Source organism: Poromitra crassiceps (genome assembly GCF_964638095.1).
Source record: "Poromitra crassiceps genome assembly, chromosome: 16".
Lineage (NCBI taxonomy): Eukaryota > Metazoa > Chordata > Actinopteri > Beryciformes > Melamphaidae > Poromitra > Poromitra crassiceps.
Window position 1 is genome coordinate 15,374,312 of NC_139645.1, and position 7,197 is coordinate 15,381,508.

Consider the following 7,197-nt stretch of genomic DNA (forward strand, 5'->3'; position numbering starts at 1 on the left):
CCTCCTGTGTAGCTCGACCTGAGAACGTTTCTACAGGCTACAGCTCCAAGCTGGAAGCTGGTTTCCACGCCCACAAAACGCTGCGACACAGCGGAAAAGCGAATTTGCCATTGTAGATGTGCACGTACCGTCAGTGGAGTCTGTCCAGGCTCCAGCTGCAACACCAGGTGCTAGCTCTTCTGTGGCCATCGTGTCTCCCAACTGCTCCTCTAGCAGAAAAATATCACATATAGAGATAGTCTGTGAGGCTATATGTGACTGAACTTCACTGGTCTCCACCCAGTCCTCCTCACTCTTCAAGTTCAGAAAAGTGTGAAAACTGGCTGAGGGACAGATTTTCCTCACCAGTTGACGCCCAGCTGAATCCAAATTCCTATCTAGCGCTAAGGCCCCGTTCAAACTGCAGGCAAATCTGATTTGAGAAACAAAAATAAAAAGAGTTTCCGACGTTGCATGAGGATTCGGTACTACAACAATGGCGGAAAGTATGGAGTCCATGCCGCCAACTGACTGTAAAAAGCTATATTTTTGTTATTCTGTTCATAGTAGCTATCATTTATTTTTAGTAGTTGCACATTATGGCCTAGCTATAATGACCCACTACTTGTTTTTAGTAAGAAAACAGCCACGAGAAAACAACCATCCATGTTGTTGCTGTTTCCGACCAAGAGCACTTGAACGCGGTGCTGTCGTAATTAACCTCTACAACGGGTAAGTAGGAGCTTCCGAGGAGCACGTGAACGCAGCATTAGACCTTCCCACCTGAAGTCCAGGAAGTGTTCCTGAAACCTGTAGTTCATCGAATAGCCACTTATGGGCTGGGTGCAGTAGGCATTCACCCCATGTAAAAAGCCTGACTTTGTAAGATTAAACATGTTTCCAGTATGGGGCAAAACACGGTTTTGAGCTAATCTCACCTTTTCATAACAACTGTAGGGGGGGTGATTTTTTTTATATAACTTGCCTGTTTGGAGTAAAATAGTCAATAGACGATAGAAAAGGGGGTGATTGATAGGTCACCTGTCCAGTGATCACACATCAGCTTGCCGATCACGGACGAATAGCAGGCGGAGTTGCGGCTCTGGGAATGGGTAACCCATGCATTACTGTGGTAACCCATGCATGTGGTACTAGGCTTTCCAATGCAAATGGCCATCATCTCTCGCCATCCAAACAATCTTGTTCCTGAAAAGGAGAGAATTGCTCTCATCGAGACTTCCCCTGTATAAATAAATGTAACTGAGCAAGGCTTGCGCAGAAGCCAGGTTTATTTTCCCCTCCGGGCACACACAGTGTCAAGTATATGGCAATGAAAACAACTACTTCCGTTTATAGTCTTCAAAATAAAAGAATACCCTGTTCTGTACTGTAACTGTTACCAACACGCAGAGCCTCCAGGCACGAGACAACTCAATAAATTCCATAAAATAGCTGACATATTTTTTTTTTTACATTACTGCGCATAACTCCTCAACGTTTGGCAGTGCAGCAGCTGAAGCCTGGGAAAGACGGGGATTTTATTTTGAAAGTTACATGTATGACCAGAAGTGGTGTATTTAACTCTGGCTCGACACTGCTGCTTGTCCGCTCACCACTCCGAGGGAGCTGCGGTGCTGAGAGGTAGTTGTGAAAAATAAATGTTGATATACCATTTATTGTGCTAAGCTAACTAGCGGGAGGTTGCATCGCTACATTGCATGCACAGAGAAGAGGAGAGTATATCTTCTCGTCTTACTGTCGGGAATATGGCAAATATGCGAATCGCATAAAATATTGGCGTGTTCTTTTAGGGTTAGGGCAGCTTCCCTTTGGGTTGGAGCAATAGAGTTAAAGTCCGTCCGCTTCCGGTCAGACCCTATGAGCACCAGTGTCTGACAAAAATATGAATGGTGAACAGAGCGGGACGTTACTTTTTTGATCCCGTTTCCGTTTGAATTGTGCCACGGGGTACACATAATGTTTGTCAATGTAAAAGATAACTTTGCAAGTCAGGAAAGTCACAGTTTGTGGTAAAACTGTGGCACTATGTTATAAATCAGAAAGACTAAGCACAATCAGTCGTATAAGTGACGTCTCTCCCGCCACGCCATGTTGTTGTCGGTGTAACGTACTGTATATTGTGCGACACAAGAGATGTAGTCGATTGAGTGTTTTCGTACAAAACTAAACCTTACGTTTCAGTTTCAGGACAAATTGTGACTTTGTTGACATGCATAGTTATCTTTTAAATTGACAAAATGTACATGTGGCCGTCATGGCACAATTCAAACATGATAGAAAAAAGCATAGTCTATCGCCGTTCACCACCATTGATATTCTTTTAAGACCTTGGGACGCATGGTGAGGCAGGATGTGACGTCCACATTGGCTCTATATAAGCTATCTGGCATACAGGAGCCCGCGTATCCCATAAGTGAGTCATCTTGCGAAAATATTATGAAATAAAACATAAGGTTATGAATATAACCCCCGGTTTTATGACTAATATGAGTGGACTCACCAGACAAACCTTCTTGCGAGGGTGGTCGAAAAGATTGCTTTATCAGAATGATGCTAGCTCAATCCGCTGCCCTTTATAAAGGTGGGGCTCTGCCCCTAGTGGCGGAGGGAGAACGTTTTCTTCAAACCCCCAAATCAGGGATTTGGCGTAGATAAAATACTGCTTCTGTTTGGGGTCAGGAAGAACCTAACCCATAAGCGAGTCATCTCACTATTATTATTCATAAAATATGTTTCTTGTGTCTGGCTCCACTTGCAGGTTATATTTGCACTGGCTCACTCATCATGTGAGCAAGTCTAGTCCAGTTCACACCAGGCACTATTCAGCAGCGCTTAACAGAAGCTGAGTGCCATGTTAAATCAGTCACAAGCACTCTCTTTTCCTCAGTGCCTCGCTCGGCACTGCCCTCTCCCCGCTCACAACTTGCATTGACTTCATGCCTGGCAGCTCAGGTGCAGCGCGGTGCACACTTGAAAAATAGAACAGAAGCTGAAACTATCGCTGCAGCGTAGCTTCAGCGTGGCTTCAGCGTGCCGTGGCGTGCGGCTGGTGTGAACGGTCTCACCTCTTAACAAGAACGCCAAAATGAAACTGCCACAGCGCTGCGTAGCTTCAGCGTGGCTTCAGCGTATAGTGTGAACGAGGGCGTAGGAGGGTCTGACCACGTGAGACTACTTTGCCCCAAACCTGACATCTGACATGTGCTGATATTTTCCTCCTCAGTCTGACAGCCTCCACCTCAAATGTGGAGGACTTTTCTGTGAAATGGTTTTGGATATGACAAAATGGCCATATCATATCACTGATGTTTTCCTGGCGTGTTCATTTTAATTCACTGAACTCACTAAGATTGAGTGATTGGTAGATTGTTTGATGGTTATTTTAAGGCAGATGGTATTTGCACCCGGGTGTAAATAGCCGCCATGACTATCATCACACATACAAGTACAGGAGTATGCAACAGAGTCAGTGGAAAATATGTTTTTGCCGTTTGGGTTTGACTGGATCCAATGCTGATTGGCTGAAGGAGTTGTCTGTCAAGGCAAGTACACCCGCCCAACTGCACTGCGAGAAAGCTTAAGGCCAGACAGTCTGGTAGAATGAAATGAGATGTGAGTTCACGTTACCAGGCTAACACACTGCCAGGATACTAAAGCGGTCTCAGAAAATGATGGCCGACCCCACCCATCCAGGATATAAACTCTTCAGGGTCTCCTCCGCATAGCAGAAGACTGATGTATGGCAGTACCAGAACCTCTCGTCACAGAGAGAGAGAGAGAGAGAGAGAGAGAGAGAGAGAGAGAGAGAGAGAGAGAGAGAGAGAGAGAGAGAGAGAGAGAGAGAGAGAGACAGAGCCACCATGACGACTGCATCTTCAAAGCCGGATAACCCCCAAAAAGAAAGTAACAGCCTTTACTGAGTACACTCGAGAAATACATCTTGACTAGTGACAACCAATTTGGCTTTAAACGTAAGCACGGCAATGATATGTGTATTTTTGATCTTAAAGCAGCTACGAGCAAGATTTTCGATTGTTATTAAACAGTCTAAATTTAATATCAATGCATCACTTCTTACCTCTAATAGTAGACGAGACCAACGCAGAGTAGTCTCGCTTGAACCCTCAGTGAATCGGCCAGTGTTAGTCTGTCTGTGGCCAGGGCAGATCAGGAAGTGAAATGAAACGGTTTGCAGCAGCCACTTCGGCCATAATCACAAAATAACTTCCAAAAAACCTGTTAGAATATAACGAGAGATGTTCGCGAGAGTATGCATTTCGTTCACATTGTTTATGCTATGTTGCTAGGCAGCGCGAACGGGGTAGGCAGGCAGCTGCGTTTCACTTCCGGGTTTCACTTCCGCGTTTATCCGGTCCGGCGGTAAGGAGAGAGAGAGAGAGAGAGCCCCCTGTTGACACGAGTTTAGACAGACACAGACTTAATAATCATCTAAGGGAGCAATCTCCGATTCACACGGCTTTGGTCTCAGCTACTATTATAGGTAAGATGTGATGCATCAATATTGTAATTATACTGTTTAATAACAATCGAAAAAGTTGCTCGTAGCTGCTTTAAGGATTTTTTTTTAAAGGAACAAGTATGATAGACAGAATTCCACAATGTTTATGTGTTTTATTGACGCCTCAAAAGCGTTTGATCGTAATAAACGATAAATTATTTTGAATAAGTATAATACAATTCAATAAGTATAAGATTGGAAATATAAGAAATGGGAGTGTGGAGTGGGAGTGCACAGTGCAGTGTGTGTGTGTGTGTGTGTGTGTGTGTGTGTGTGTGTGTGTGTGTGTGTGTGTGTCTTTGTATCACATGATTTCCTGGAATATCCTGTATTAGGTTGACGTGATATGAGCATGCATACACAAACAATCTTTGTATCACATGATTTCCTGGAATATCCTGTATTACCCTATCCATGAATGAGTAAACATCTTTGTATCACATGATTTCCTCGACTATCCTGTTTTCCCCATCCCTTAATCCAGTGTTTACACAATCCAATTGTTCTGTTCTGTGTGTGCTTAACAGATAGAACAGTAGGGAAAATCCAGTGCCAAAAAAAGCCTACTGATTTGAAGAGTAAGTCCAACTTTGCTCACTTTTGCAATTAACTTACACATAACATTGAATATGAACAAAAGTTCCTAAAAAATCCCTTCAAAATCTCTTCTACCTTTCCTTTTATTCTCTTTTCCCAATACTTCTCTCTTGCACAGGCACTTGCATCATTCATTCTATGCTCACAATCACATGGATATTTTCAAGGCAGTATTGCTCTTATTATTGTTAGCATTATTAATCAGAGAGTAATTATTGAAATTATTGTTCAATAAGTATAACACTGGAAATATAAGAAATACTAGAATATGAGTAGAATTCAGAACAGTATTACTCATTATTGTATCTTTAGTAATGTAATGATGTAAACTACATTATCTTAGCCCTTGTTCACACAGGAGTCAGGACGCCCAACATAAGTAGAGCTGAAGCTTGAGGCATGCACTAGCTGAACGGACACCTAACCGTTCACACAAAAAGCCTTCTCTTTTCCTCTCAGCGCCTCCTTGGCGCGCCTTGAACCCGCCCACAATGCCCATTGACTTCATGCCTGGCTTGACAGATCAATGCTCGGCTTCAGCACGCGTGACGATTGGAATAGGCGTGAATCCTGAATGATCGCTTGAGCAAGGCGTGAGCGTGGCTTCGGCGTGGCACGAGTGCGGCTGGTGTGAACAGCTTTCCCTGTTAACAAGGACGCCTAAATTAAACTTGTGGGTTCAGTGTAGGTTGAGCGTTGCTTCGATGCTTCTATGGTGTTAACGGGGGCCAGGGGCGGTTTTAGCATCAGAGCTTTGGGTGGGCTCAGCCCACCCAAAGGTCATGGACCACTGAACCCCTTGGGGGGGTCTGGGGGCATGCCCCCCCGGAAGAAAAATTTGTACAGTTTCAAGTAAAAATGGATCAAACTGGCGCACTTTGAGATCAAAATGAAGAGACTAGATCTATGAAGAACTACACACATCAATATCTTCTTTACCGTTCTGTGGTTTTACAGCGATGAAAAAATAATTGTTTCCCTATATATACTATATATTCTGCATACAGGTTACTTATGGTAGAATTATGCTTGCATAAATAATACCAAAATCACTTCAGGGGAGTTTCAAGTAAAGTAACATTTTGCTTTGTAGGCAAAACAAAAGTAAAATTAAATCAAAAGGGAACTTCCTAACTTATTGGCTGGAATAATTTTCCGACAAGATAATATGCAGTCAACTAGTTGAATTAATATGTGGCAGTATTTGTGGGGGTCAAAATCTATGTAGGGTGTACCACCACAAATAGATCAGTGTATGGGAAACACTGACTATTAAAGACACCAATAAATCTGAGAAAATGTACTTTAATTTTGAACAACAGCACTACAACGGTGGCATTACAAATGGTATTATGAAATTATTGTGGGAAAAAACAAGAATGCCACTTTTTTTCATGAACTTTAAGCAGAAAATAAAAAAAATAGTTTTAAAGCAAAAATAAATAATAAATAAAGATCATTTTAACAGAAACTGCTACTAATGACCACCATGGATTTGGAGGGGGGGGGGTTTTGGGGTGGGCTGAGACTATTTTTGGGTGGGCTAAAGCCCACCCAAAAAAGGCCTAGAACCGCCCCTGACGGGGGCTTAATGTAATGTACATTATCTTCACTGTTCACTGTTGCTTTTGACCGTGCTCAAAGACACTTTACAAACACAGGATAAAACTTTAATAAAGAGAGAAAAATATTAAAATAGATGAGAGAAAAAAAGATTATAATGTAGGTCAAAAGCAACAGTGAAAAGGTGGGTTTTGAGTGCTTTTTTTGTGACTGAGGATGGCATTCCAGAGGGAGGGGGCGGCTGTCAGAGTCAACATGCCCAGTCAGCCTGAAAGTGAAAGGAGAAAGATGGAATATACGCCTCCCCCCCTCCCCCCCAAAGGTTTTCTGCTATTTAAGGTTTGCCCTGCCTTCAACAGTCACAGCCTGTGTTAACGCTACACGGGTTTGCCTTGAAAACTAGTCCTAGCCTACCTTGCTTCTTTCAAGCACGAGATCAAACTGGCTTGGTCAAAGTCATTTCACCAGAAACAAAGTGACAGACTCGTCTCTCCCTCTCTACGCATGTTGACTCAGCC